Below are 12740 nucleotides of genomic sequence, written 5' to 3'. Positions count from 1 at the left end.
TTGTAACCTGTTGTTTAAATCAGCTTCTGTGCTTAATGACTGGAAGATAGGTAATGTGACACCAATATTTTAAAAGGACTCTAGAGGTGATCCTGGCAATTATAGACTGGGAAGTCTAACTTCAGTACTGGACAAATTGGTTAAAACTATAATAAAGAACAGAACTGTTAGACACATAGATGAACATAATTTGTTGGGGAAAAGTCAACATAGTTTCTGTAAAGGAAAATCATGCCTTACTAATCTAGAATTCTTTGAAGGGGGTCAACAAACATGGAGGATCCAGTGGATATAGTGTACTTAGGTTTCCAGAAAGCCTTTGACAAGGTCCCTCACAAAAGGCTCTTAAGTAAAGTAAGTTGTCATGGGATAAGAGGGGAAGTCCTCTCATGGATTGATAACCGGTTAAAAGACAGGAAACAAAGGGTAGAAATAAATGGTAAGTTTTCAGAATGGAGAGATTTAACTAGGGGTGTCCCCCAAGGGTCTGTACTGGGATCAAGTTTATTGAACCTATTTATAAATGATCTGGAAAGGGGTAAACAGTGAAGTGGCAAAATTTGCAAATGATACTAAACTGCTCAAGATAGTTAAGACCAAAGCAGACTGTGAAGAATTTCAAAAAGAGCTCACAAAACTCAGTGATTGGGCAACAAAATGGCAAATGACATTTAATGTTGATAAATGTTAAGTAATGCACATTGGAAAAAATAATCCCAACTATACATACCAAATGATAGGGACTAATTTAGCTATAACCACTGAAGAGAGATCTTGGAGTCACTGTGGATAGTTCTCTGAAAACATTCGCTCAATGTGAAAAAAGAAAACCAAATGTTAGAAATCATTTAGAAAGGGATAGAAAATAAGACAGAGAACATCTTATTGCCGCTATATAAATCCATGATACGCTCACATCTTGAATACCATGTACAAATGTGTTCGCCTCATCTCAAAAAAGATATATTGGCATTGGAAAAGGTTCAGAAAAGGGCAACAAAGTTATTGGGGGTTTGGAACAGGTCCCGTCTGCAGAGAGATTACAAAGACTGGAACTTTCCATCTTAGAAAAGAGGAGACTAAGGGGGGATATGATAGAGGTCTACACCAGGGGTGGGCAATAATTTTTGGTGAGGGGCCACTCCAAGATTTTGCATAAATGGTCAAGGGCTGCACTTTTCTGTGGAGGGGGGTAGAAGGTCTACAGTGGAGGTTGGATGCAGAAAGGCTCACGGGGTAAGGGACTGGGGTTCAGGAGATGGTGTGAGGTCTCAGAGGGTGTTTGGGTGAAGGAGGGGGTTGCGACCTGGGTCAAGGGATTGGGGTGTAGGGTCAGAGAGGGGGTGTGGGTGTAGGAGAGGATACTGGCCTGAGGGACGGATGTAGGAGGAAGTACAGGGCCTGGGAGGGAATTGTCACCTGGGGCAGAGGGCGCAGAGGGTTTGGATGGTGATCTGGGGGAGGGAGTTGGGGTGCAGGAGGGGTTGGGGTGCCAGAGGCAGGCGCTGGCTGGGAGGAGTTTACCTAAGTGTCTCCTGGCCGGCAGCCCCATCCCGCTTAAAAATACAGGCTGCTCCCTCCAAGTAGCTTTCAAGTCCAGCTGCCCCAGTCTCTCAGGCCAATCTCTTAGCTCCGATTGGCTGGCTGTTTCTAGCCAATAGGAGCTGAGAGATTAGCTGAGGTCAGTTCTTTTTGGCTGTTCTGGCCAATAGGAGCTGAGTATTGGGCTGGGGGTGGGGAGATCGCATGGAGCCTACCCCTCCCTGAAGAGCAGAAAAACACAATGACAGTGTTAAATGCGGCAGCTGCGTGTTCCTGAGAGTCCTGGCAGGGTGGTCCACAGGCTGGATCCTGTGACTTGGCTGGCCGGATTTGGCCCCCGGGCCATATTTTGCCCAGCCCTGGTCTATACAATAATGACTGGTGTAGAAAAAGTGAATAAGGAAAAGTTATTGACTTGTTCCCATAACATTAGAACTAGGGGTCATCAAATGAAATTAATAAGTAGCAGGTTTAAAACAAACAAAGGGAAGTTTTTCTTCACACAGCACATAGTTAGCCTGTAGAACTCCTTGCCAGAAGATGTTATGAAGAACAGAACTTTAACAGGGTTCAAGAAAGAACTAAATACATTCATGGAAGATAGATCTATCAATACTTATTAGCCGGGATGGGTAGGAATAGTGTCCCTAGCATCTGTTAGAGACTGGGAATGGGTGACAGGAGAGGAATTAGTTGATGATTCCGTGTTGTGTTCACTCCCTCTGGAGCATCTGGCATTGGCCACTGTCGGCAGACAGGATACTGGGCTAGATGGACCTTTGGTCTGACCCAGCATGGCCATTTTTATTTTATGTTGTTATCATCTACCATATATTTGAGTTTATGCTTCTGTCTGACCATAAGTCCATCTGGGAGTCTGTTTGTTCAAGAACTCCTCCTAAATGGTCAGAGGTAGGACCACCAAATTTGTTATGCAGCTTCCTCTTATCGTAACTTAAAGCGAGGTAAAGGTTTGGTTGTGCCAGGACAATGGGATGTGTGTGGAATGAGATTGTTTCTCATCAAATGGAAAGAGAGGGCTGTGATAGCAGGGACAGTTATACTTCTGAATGACAACGGGGCAGCAAGCACGGGGAAACAGTTATACTCCCAAATGATGATGGGAGGCAGCCAGTGGCCAGATGGCATAACCCCTGCCACTCAGGGCTCAGCCACCAGTTGTCCCCACCTACCGCTCAGCTCCTGTCCTAAATCCTGCACCCCTATCCTTTGACCTGAGCCCCACTCCCCACACCCTGCTCTGAGCCCATTCTCACACCCAACCCTGTCTCCTACACCTCCCATATCCCCGGTCGCCTGCCCTGAAGGACCCAAGCAATTCCAGGTAAATCTTCTAGTTGTATTACAGGCAGTCCCCGACTTACACGGATCCGACTTACGTCGGATCCGCACTTACGAACGGGGCTTTCTCGCCCCGGAGCTCACAGGCAGCGGTCAGCCACCTCGAACTCCGGGGCGAGAAAAGCTGCTCCCGGTGCCCCTGGTCTGCTGGGGACCGTCTCCAGCAGACCAGGGGCATCGGGAGCAAAGCCGCAGCCCCGGCGGGTTTGCTCGCGGTGCCCCTGGTCTGCTGGAGACGGTCCCCAGCAGACCAGGGGCACCGCGAGCAAAGCCGCAGCCATGGCGGGGTCCCGCGCTTCTGAGGCTTTGCTCTGGCAAAGCCTCAGAAGCGCGGGACCCCGCCGCGGCTGTGGATTTGCTCCCGGTGCCTGTGGTCTGCTGGGGACCGTCTCCAGCAGACCAGGGGCACCGGGAGCAAAGCTGCAGCGGCGGCGGGTCCCGCGCCAGAGCAAAGCCTCAGAGGCGAGGCACCCCGCCACTGCGGCTTTGCTCCCCGTGTCCCTGGTCTGCTGGGGGGGGGGGGGGCGCAGCTAGTGTGCCCCCCCCAACAGACCAGGCTTTTGTTGTGGACCCTGGGGCAGAGCAGCTGGGGTGCTGCCGGTTGGTCCCGCAGCGCCACTCTGGGCACTACTGGACCAACCCGGCAGCACCCCAGCTGCTCTGCCCCGGGCGTCCTGATTCAGCCGCTGCTGGTCAGTTTCAGCAGCGGCTGAATCAGGATGCCTGGGGCAGAGCAGCTGGGGTGCTGCTGGGTTGCTCCAGTAGCGCCGAGGAGCGGCGCTACTGGAGCAACCCAGCAGCACCCCAGCTGCTCTGCCCCAGGCGTCCCCAAGTCAGCCGTTGCTGAAACTGACCAGCGCTGACTACAGGAAGCCCGAGGCACAGTTGCTCTGCCCCGGGCTTCCTGGAATCAGCTGCTGATCAGTTTCAGCAGCAGCTGACTTGGGGTTCTTAAGTTGAATCTGTATGTAAGTCAGAACTGGCGATCAGTTTCAGCAGCGGCTGAATCTGGACGCCAGTTCCGACTTATATACAGATTCATCTTAAGAACAAACCTACAGTCCCTATCTTGTAGTAACCCGGGGACTGCCTGTATATATAAAGGGCCTGATTCTAGAGTCCTTAGACTAAGCTCCCATTGTTTTCAGTGGGCATTTTGCTTAAGCTAGGGCTCCAAGGTTGTGTTAATTAAGTACACGTGACACTACTGTATAGATAAAAGAATCTTGCTCTGTCTTATTTCTGTTTTTAAACTTTTCATGTTGAAGGGTGAGAGCAGATATGGCGACGCATCGATGCTCACAGATTTACCGTCCGCCTCTGGAGCCTTAGGGTCAAATATTGGCTGTGATCAAATGGGCACATGGTTTTATCCCAGTCCTCGGTAACCCCACCATTGGTACTTTCTGCTTAATAGAATTAATTGATGGCTGCAGAGCAAAGGACCTGCAGGTTGGATGCAGAGTAGCATTTACTCATGTTGCCCAAGTTGTACAGAGGAACCAAAAACTAGCATAGTAGGGGTGCTGCAGGCAGGATTGAGGTGCATAAGCAGAACTGGGTAGCAGGGTGTAGGGCAGACTCCAGGCCACTCTGCTTAGTCCTTAATTTTTATGACTGCTAAATTAACACACAAATCCTGAGTATGGGGCATGTTGCTTAAAGATGCAACAATTGCTGAAGATCTGTAATCAGTTGGCATCCCAACAAGAGTTGCTTTATTACAGCCATTTCACTAATGATCTGAATGAGCAGCTGTAAATAAAATCTTAGAAACTTGTTGGTCCCTGAGCAAAGCAGAGCAGCTAAATCTCAGGGTTTTAAGAAAGCAAGCAAAGCCCAGTTTGAATGGTCTCTATAGATGCCATGTGGAAAAGGCCAGGCTGGTGAGGTGGAAACTATTTTTTTCCCTTCTTCAATTGGGATGGGGCAGGGACTGGGGAAGGAAGAGAATTACGAAAGAGCCAACCCAGGCCCTAAGGCAGGAATTGTCTATAGCTACTTGCATGAAAAGCACATTTTTAATGCTCCTTCTGCAAGGTTTAAAAATAACTAATCCAATTTAAGCCTTTGGATAAGATGGACTTCACAAGCTTAAATGTGATTTGCAGGAATCCATGACCTGTAATATTTCTTTGTTTAAGGTGCATTGCCACCTAGCAACAGCCTATGCATAATCCTGCCAATGATTATCTTTAACCACTCTGCAAAGGGAACGTGCATCTTGCCAGCAGTTCAGTGACACTGTTTAGCAAGAAATGGCCCTATGCAAAGCTCCAGTTTGTGCCAGGAGGCTTACAGATAAGATGTAAAACCAAGATTCTGGCCACTTATGATGGTTAAAGATCTCACTGCATTCTTTGCAAGAGGTGGGTCAGAAATCCAGCTCAGGTAACTACATGCTGCCAGCTTCCATTGTCCCTAAAGTTTCAGATACAGAAATTTTTTTTCATGTTCTGAAGTATAATCGCATTCCACTCCTGACGTGTCTTCTTGTCAGTGAGGGGCGATGTGATCCTGGCATTTCCTGAGGGAGTCCAATCTTAGAATCATAGATGATTAGGGTTGGGAGGGACCTCAGGACGTCATCTAGTCCTACCCCTGCTCAAAGCAGGACCAACCCCAACTAATCTTATCAAACACAGCAAAGCCTGAGTACTGGAGTTTTGTGATGACATATAGTCCAATGGTCACCTGCTATTATACATGAGGGAGGGGGAACAGTAGATTCAGCCTCCAACATTGGTTGTAGCCCTTTTAGATTTGCTGTGTACCTCACTAGCTGCTTACTCTGTTGCATTGAAGGGAGTCTGTGATGGCTGTCTGACCGGTGTGGACTCTTCTTGCATGAGCTCCTTGCAGCCTGGCTTTCTAATGAGGCAGGAGTGCAGCCTCTATAGCTTCATGTGCATCAGTCAAAACAAATAATTCATTCAGTGAATTTCATCTTATTTTTCCAGTTAATAATTTGCTTGGGAAGAACATAAAATTCTCAGATGTAGATGTTAATTTGTGAATTTCTTCAGCAAAATAGTTCTGCAAGTAACCTGTTGTTTGCAATTGGATATACACCCAGAAATTATGCCACTCTGACTAGACATTATACAAGACACATGACATTGTTACTTTTTCCTAACTAGAGGACTTATGTAACCAAACAATACAGTGCAAATGTTCTATATTTGACTGGCAAATGTTCAACCCACTCTGATGTTCAGCACATATTATGCTTTTTGCTATTTTTATGTATATTACACTATCGCCTAGAGGTCCACACAAGATCACAAGATCATTGTGGTAGGTGCTGTGCAAACACATACAACAAATTAGTCCCTTCTCCCTGAGAATTTACAATCTAAATAGGCAAGACAGGTAAATAGGAAACCAAGATGAAGTGACAGTAGCAGAGTAGGTCACAGAACCCAGCTGGTCTGACTCCTAGCCGAGGGCTCTTTCCATAGACCATGCTGCCTGACCAAAATTTACTTGAGTGAATACGTGAAGTAAAAAAAAAATCATGGGATCAGGAATTTTCATGCTAGAAAAGTTTGTGTGCTCAAATATTTACAATAAGAAAATACGACTGAACTGAAATTTGTTTTGAATTCAAACACATAGCCAATTTTCCCCACAAATGTTCCATTGTAGCTTCCAATAGAATCTTCTCATCTTCTGGGGGACAGGAGTGCCCTCTCTCTTTTCATGCTGCAGTTAGAAGGGGAAAATATATTATAACATAGGAGCGTTCCTCCCAGGAAAAAATGAGAGTTCAGCTGGATCTATTAAAGTATTTATAAGGTATTTACAAGGTATCTGCACTTGGCTGCAACAGACATGATTTAATGACCACACAATAAAAGACACTTTGTTGTCATCCTGACATTGGCCTGGTGGTGACAGTAGTAATTTTAGTGGCAAACACATGGAGCAATGGTAAGCCAAAGGTTACAGAGAGTTTGTTCATCCCGGAATATGCATGCTAGGAATCTGTACACGATGCTCATTTGCTTTTCATTTCTACAGTTCTACAACTGGAACCATTGGTCTGAGTGGAATTAGAACATACCCATTGTGAAGCTTATGCTGCTATACAGGGGCAAGATTTTGGGACGCCAATGGCATTCTTGGAGTATTTAATAAGGCTGGAGGTAACAGTGGGAAATTTCTATTGAATCATGTCTGATGCATTGATCTCAATGGTCTTTTTAGGTTGAGGAGGAGTTAACTTCTGAAAAACCACTAGGTAGTGTTTGTTAAAAGCAGGAGTGGGCAAAATACAGCCCGGGGGCTGCGTCCAACCTGCTTAACATTTGTATCCGGCCTGCCCAGCTGATTAGCAGATCATGCATATTTACAGCGGCCAGTGTGTGTTCATCTGCTCTCCCCCCCCCCCCCACACACACACTTTGCTCCATCCTGCAGCCAAGCTGGCTGTGCAGAGTGGGGGAGGGGAGAGACAACAGGAGGGGAGCGCTGATGTCAGGGTCCCACTAACCCCATCTCTGCAGAGCAGTAGTCTGGGAGAGGGACACACTGGAGCGCTGTTCTAGTCTGGGGTATGAATGGTGACTGAGTTCTTCTTAAAGAGGCAATTCCTAAGCTTTCTCCAGCAGCCAGTTCGCTCTCGCTGTCTCTCCCATACACGCACTCACACTGTCACACACCCTCACCCATAGTCTGTCTCATACCCAGTGTTGTGCCACTCACACACACAATCTGTGTCACACACTCTGCCTCATGCACACAATCTGTTAGTCTCTCTGTCACATACACAAAGTCTCTCTCTTTGTCTTTCTCGCTCTCTCTTCCTCTTCCCCAGCTCTGCCCCTTCTGCCTGAGGCTCTTTCCCTTCCAGGGGCCTGGACGATTTTCCAAAATTCATGGAGTGGCCTCCCCTGCAAAAATTATTGCACTCACCTAATTAAAAACAATCTCATGCTAGATGCTATCAGAAATGGAAATTCCACTGAATTTCCTCTTCAAATTCACCAACTTCCATTCTGACTTCCATCGTATCTGGCAGTTAGAAATGGAATTGCTGGCAAGGACAAAGCCTGTCAGATCTTTAGCTCTCAAGCAATTCCAGTTATGGAACAATCTCGTGGTGCTGTTATCCAGGTTCATCTGACACAAAGGACAAGCTTCAATTACAGAGCAACTTTGGTAGCACTACTATGCTTTTACTATTTTTATTTATATTACACTATCACTTAGAGATCTAGGTAAGATTAGTGTTCCATTGTGCTAGGTGCTGTACAAACACATACTAAGAAATTGTCCCTGACCCAAAATGCCCTCTTTTCCTAGCATTAACTTAATTTAAAAACAAAAATGTTGTTTTCCGATGGGTTGGGGAGAAGTATCTGTATCTATATTTCACAGGGAAACAACATTAAGGTCTTTAGGGGAGGGAGTTTTGTTCTGTGTTTGTATAGCAAATAGCTGAATCGAGTCTTCATCTCTTGATGCTGCCACAATAGAGTTATTATTATGATCTACTGCATAATAATACTGCATGCTGGTCTGGTTTCCCCTTTCCAAAAAAGATATATTAGAATTGGAAAAAGTATAGAGACAGTCAACAAAAATGATTGCGGTACAGAATAGCTTCCATATAAGGAGAGTTTAAGAAGAGATGACCTGGGAGAGGGGGTATGATAGAGGTCTATAAACGATGAAAGTTGTGGAGAAAGCAAATAAGGAAGTGTTATTTAGCCCTTCACATAACTGAAGAACCAGAGATCATCCGATTAAATCAATAAGCAGGAGGTTTAAAACAAACAAAAGAAAGTACTTTTTCACACAATGCATGGTCAACCTGTGGAATTCATTGCCAAGGGATGTTGTGAAGGCCAAAAGAATAATTAGATTTAAAAAAGAGTTTGATAGACTCATGGAGGATGGGTCTATCAATGGCTATTAGCCAAGATGATCAGGGATGCAACTCCATACTCTAGATGTCCCTAAACTTCCAACTGCCAGAACTAGGTAGTGAATGACAGCGGATGGATCACTCAGTAACTGCCCTATTTAGTTTATTCCCTCTAAAGTCTCTGGTATCAACCACCATCTGAAGAGAGGATCCTGGGCAAGATGGACCATTGGTCTGACCCAATATGACTATTCTTATGCTAACAGTTAACAAAATACTTACATCTATTCATTTTTGTACATTTTCCCTCATAACAGATGTCCAAATCAAAAGCTCATGGCTTCTTGGTCAAGAATGTAAAACTCTGACTCAAGAATTCAAAGACAAGAGACATTATGGGGAAGACAGAATTCCTATCTCCTAGGAACCTGCCGGCTATTGCCTTGAATTATAACCTTTTCTCGCCTATAAAAATGTGGTTTGGAGTTTATTTAGGAATTCTTTTAAAACAGAGGAAGCCTTATGAAAGTGTGTTATGAAAGCCTCAGTGCAAAGAGAGCTATGGCTCTGAGGGTATGTCTACCCTACCACCCTAGTTCGAACTAGGGTGGTAATGTAGGCAACCGGAGTCGCAAATGAAGCCCGGGATTTGAATTTCCCGGGCTTCATTTGCATCTCGCCGGGCGCCGCCATTTTTAAATGTCCGCTAGTGCGGACTCCATGCCGTGTGTAGTCGCGCGGCACGGAGTCTGCACTAGCGGACATTTAAAAATGGCAGCGCCTGGCGAGATGCAAATGAAGCCCAGGAAATTCAAATCCCAGGCTTCATTTGCAACTCTGGTTGCCTACATTACCACCCTAGTTCGAACTAGGGTGGTAGTGTAGACATACCCTGACAGAATAACTTAAAAAAACCCACTTGGTGTCCTTCCAGTGCCGGAAAGATAATCCCATAGGACACTGCTGCTGTGGGAAGTGTAAGGATTTCTGATGCAATGTAGCAATCAGTGTCTGTTAAGACAGGCTTTGAAGATCAGGGCTGGAACATGATTTTGTAGTAGGTAAAACAGGGCCTAGCTTGTTGTACACAGGTCCAGTCCCAACTCTAATGGTGGAAAAAATAAGGAGTATCATGCTAATGAAAGCTCTGGAATCAAGATTATTGGATTCCCCATTTCTCAAGTACTATTCATTTTGTACTTGACAAGAAGTTAGAAAAGCAAATATGGTAGGTGACCAGCTTGGCTTAACAACGAAATCCTTGGTGAGCTTAAAAACAAAAAGGAAGCTTACAAGAAGTGGAAACTTGGACAGATGACTAGAGAGGAGAATAAATATATTGCTTGAGCATGCAGGGTAATCAGGAAGACCAAAGCACAATTGGAATTGCCTCTAGCAAGGGTTGTCAAGGGTAACAAGAAAGGTTTCTACAGGCATGTTAGCCGTAAGAGGGTGGTCAGGGAAGGTGTGGGGCCCTGACTGGATGAGAGAGGTAACCTAGTGACAGATGATGTGGGAAAAGCTGAAGTACTCAATGCTTTTTTTTTTTTTTTTGCCTCTATTGTCATAGACAAGGTCAGCCCCCGACTACTGCACTAAGCAACACAGTATGGGAAGGAGGTAGGCAGGCCTCAGTGGAGAAAGAACAGGTTAAGAACTATTTAGAAAAGCTAGACATACACAAATCCATGCAGCCAGATCTAAGGCATATGAGGGTGCTGAGGGAGTTAGCTGATATGACTGTGGAGCCATTGGCCATTATCTTTGAAAACTCATGGGCTACGTCTAGATTGCATCCCTTTTTCGTAAAAGGGATGCAAATTAGATGTATCGCAATTGCTAATGAAGCGGGGATTTAAATCTCCCCCGCTTCATTAGCATAAAAATGGCTACTGCTTTTTTTCAGCATGGAGCTTTGCCGGAAAAAAGCGCCAGTCTAGACGGGATCTTGTGGAAAATAAAGCCTTTTCCAAAAGATCCCTTATCCCTTGAAAGTAGGAATAAGGGATCTTCCGGAAAAGGGCTTATTTTCTGCAAGATCCCGTCTAGACTGGCGCTTTTCTCCGGCAAAACCCTGATCCGGAAAAAAGCGGCAGCCATGTTCATGCAAATGCCACGGGGGATATTTAAATCCCCCGCGGCATTTGCAATTCTGACTGGTCTCATTAGCATCCCTTTTCCGGAAAGGGGTGCCAATGTAGACACAGCCGTTTAGTCTACAGAAGAGAAGAGTGAGGGGGGATTTGATAGCAGCTTTTAACTCCTGAAAGAAGGTTCCAAAGAAGACAGAGAGAGGCTGTTCTCAGTAGTGACGGATGGCAGAACAAGGAGCAATGGTCTCACATTGCAGTGGGGGAGGTCTAGATTGGATATTAGGAAATACTATTTTACTGGAAAGGTGGTGAAGCCTGAAATGGATTACCTAGGGAGGTGATAGAATCTCCATACTTTGAGTTTTTAAGTCCTGGCTTGACAAAGCCCTGGCTGGGATGATTTAGTTGGGGTTGGTCATGCTTTGGGCAGGGGGCTGGACTTGGTGACCTCCTGAAGTCTCTTCCAGCCCTAGAATTCTATGATTCTAAGAACAGTTAAAGTTCTCCTCCCTGTCCCATGCTCATGTAGGGCCACATTTGTCAACCAACCTCTCCTTTGTGATTCCTGCTCAGCTTTCAAGGTCTCCGTCTCCCAGGATATTTGCATTTGCAGCAGTAAACTTCAGAGAGTGAGACTTCAGGAGAAACTGCCAGGCAGGGGAAGGCTGGGAAAGGTCTGGAGAAACACACATTCAGAGACAGTGTTCCCTGTAAGCTGAGCACTTGGGCAGCCTCCAGGAAGAGATTCAAATGTCGTCCAACTGATTTGCAGAGCGCCCATAGCTGGCAGCATAAATTTCTATTGGTGGTGCACATCTGCACTTGCCTTATAGAGGGAACATTGTTCAGGACTTCTACCTTAAACTGATTGTCCATTTGATGAAATAAAAAAGAATAAGGCACACTCTGCATTTAGTTAAATGGAAATGAAAAGAAAAAAATTAATGGGAAGATAAATGTAGGGGAGCTGCAAGTTACTGCCATTATGTTATTTCAAAAGATTATTATTGTATTTGTTTTATTTTTTGATTGTTGAGTTAGAGGCGTGCCAGCTCAGGGCTCCATGGAGATAAGCACTGAGAGACAGTGCTTGCTCTAAAGAGCTTTCTATCCCTGTCTGTAGGATCACACAGCAGCCTGTGCACATGGGGGCATATGGAGTGCTAGTCCGGAACACACAGCCGCAGTGAGGCTGCCACAAAGGAACCTTGCGCTCCTGCTCACAGGGGTACTGGAGAGGCCTTCCTTACTTCTGACCCTGTGGTGGGACACCTTCCCACCACAAGCCACCACTAAGGAGGATGGGGTCATGGACACACACTGCAGTGCCACACAGGTGGCCTTGCTCAAAGCACATTGCCTTTGTCTGAACCAAGACCTTTCAGTGTTGGCTCTGAGATGAGGGCTAGGCTTAAGGCACACTGTGAGGAAGAGTGATGACTTCCCTTTTCACTCTTCCTCACAGCTGGCCCAGCTGCAAGTAGGGTGCGAGCCACATCTCCTGTGCCAACCTCCCGACCCCATGAGACCCACAGATGCTAGTGACCTCTGGAAGACCTTGAGTGGTGGAGCACATTGTCTGCCTACGTGCCCTGAAGCAATCTCTGGAACAGCAGGACCGGAGCAAGTGTGCAGTATACACTGCTATCGTCAACTGTCTGGTGGCTGCCATTGAGCAGTCCAGCAGCTATCCCTGCCCTCTCCTGCTCCTCCTGCTCCTGCTCCCACCCCTGCTCCCGCTCCTCTGGCCTCTTTCCCTAATCCCCACTCATGGCCACTGAGGGCCCTGCACATGAGGCGGTGGGACCACCCATGGCAGGCACCAGTCCCAGCCCCATGCCTGAGCCCCTCCTCCTCCATCTTCCATCACC

This window comes from Pelodiscus sinensis, chromosome 17, assembly GCF_049634645.1.
Source record: "Pelodiscus sinensis isolate JC-2024 chromosome 17, ASM4963464v1, whole genome shotgun sequence".
In the NCBI taxonomy this organism is placed as follows: domain Eukaryota; kingdom Metazoa; phylum Chordata; order Testudines; family Trionychidae; genus Pelodiscus; species Pelodiscus sinensis.
This window is presented reverse-complemented; position numbering follows the sequence as displayed.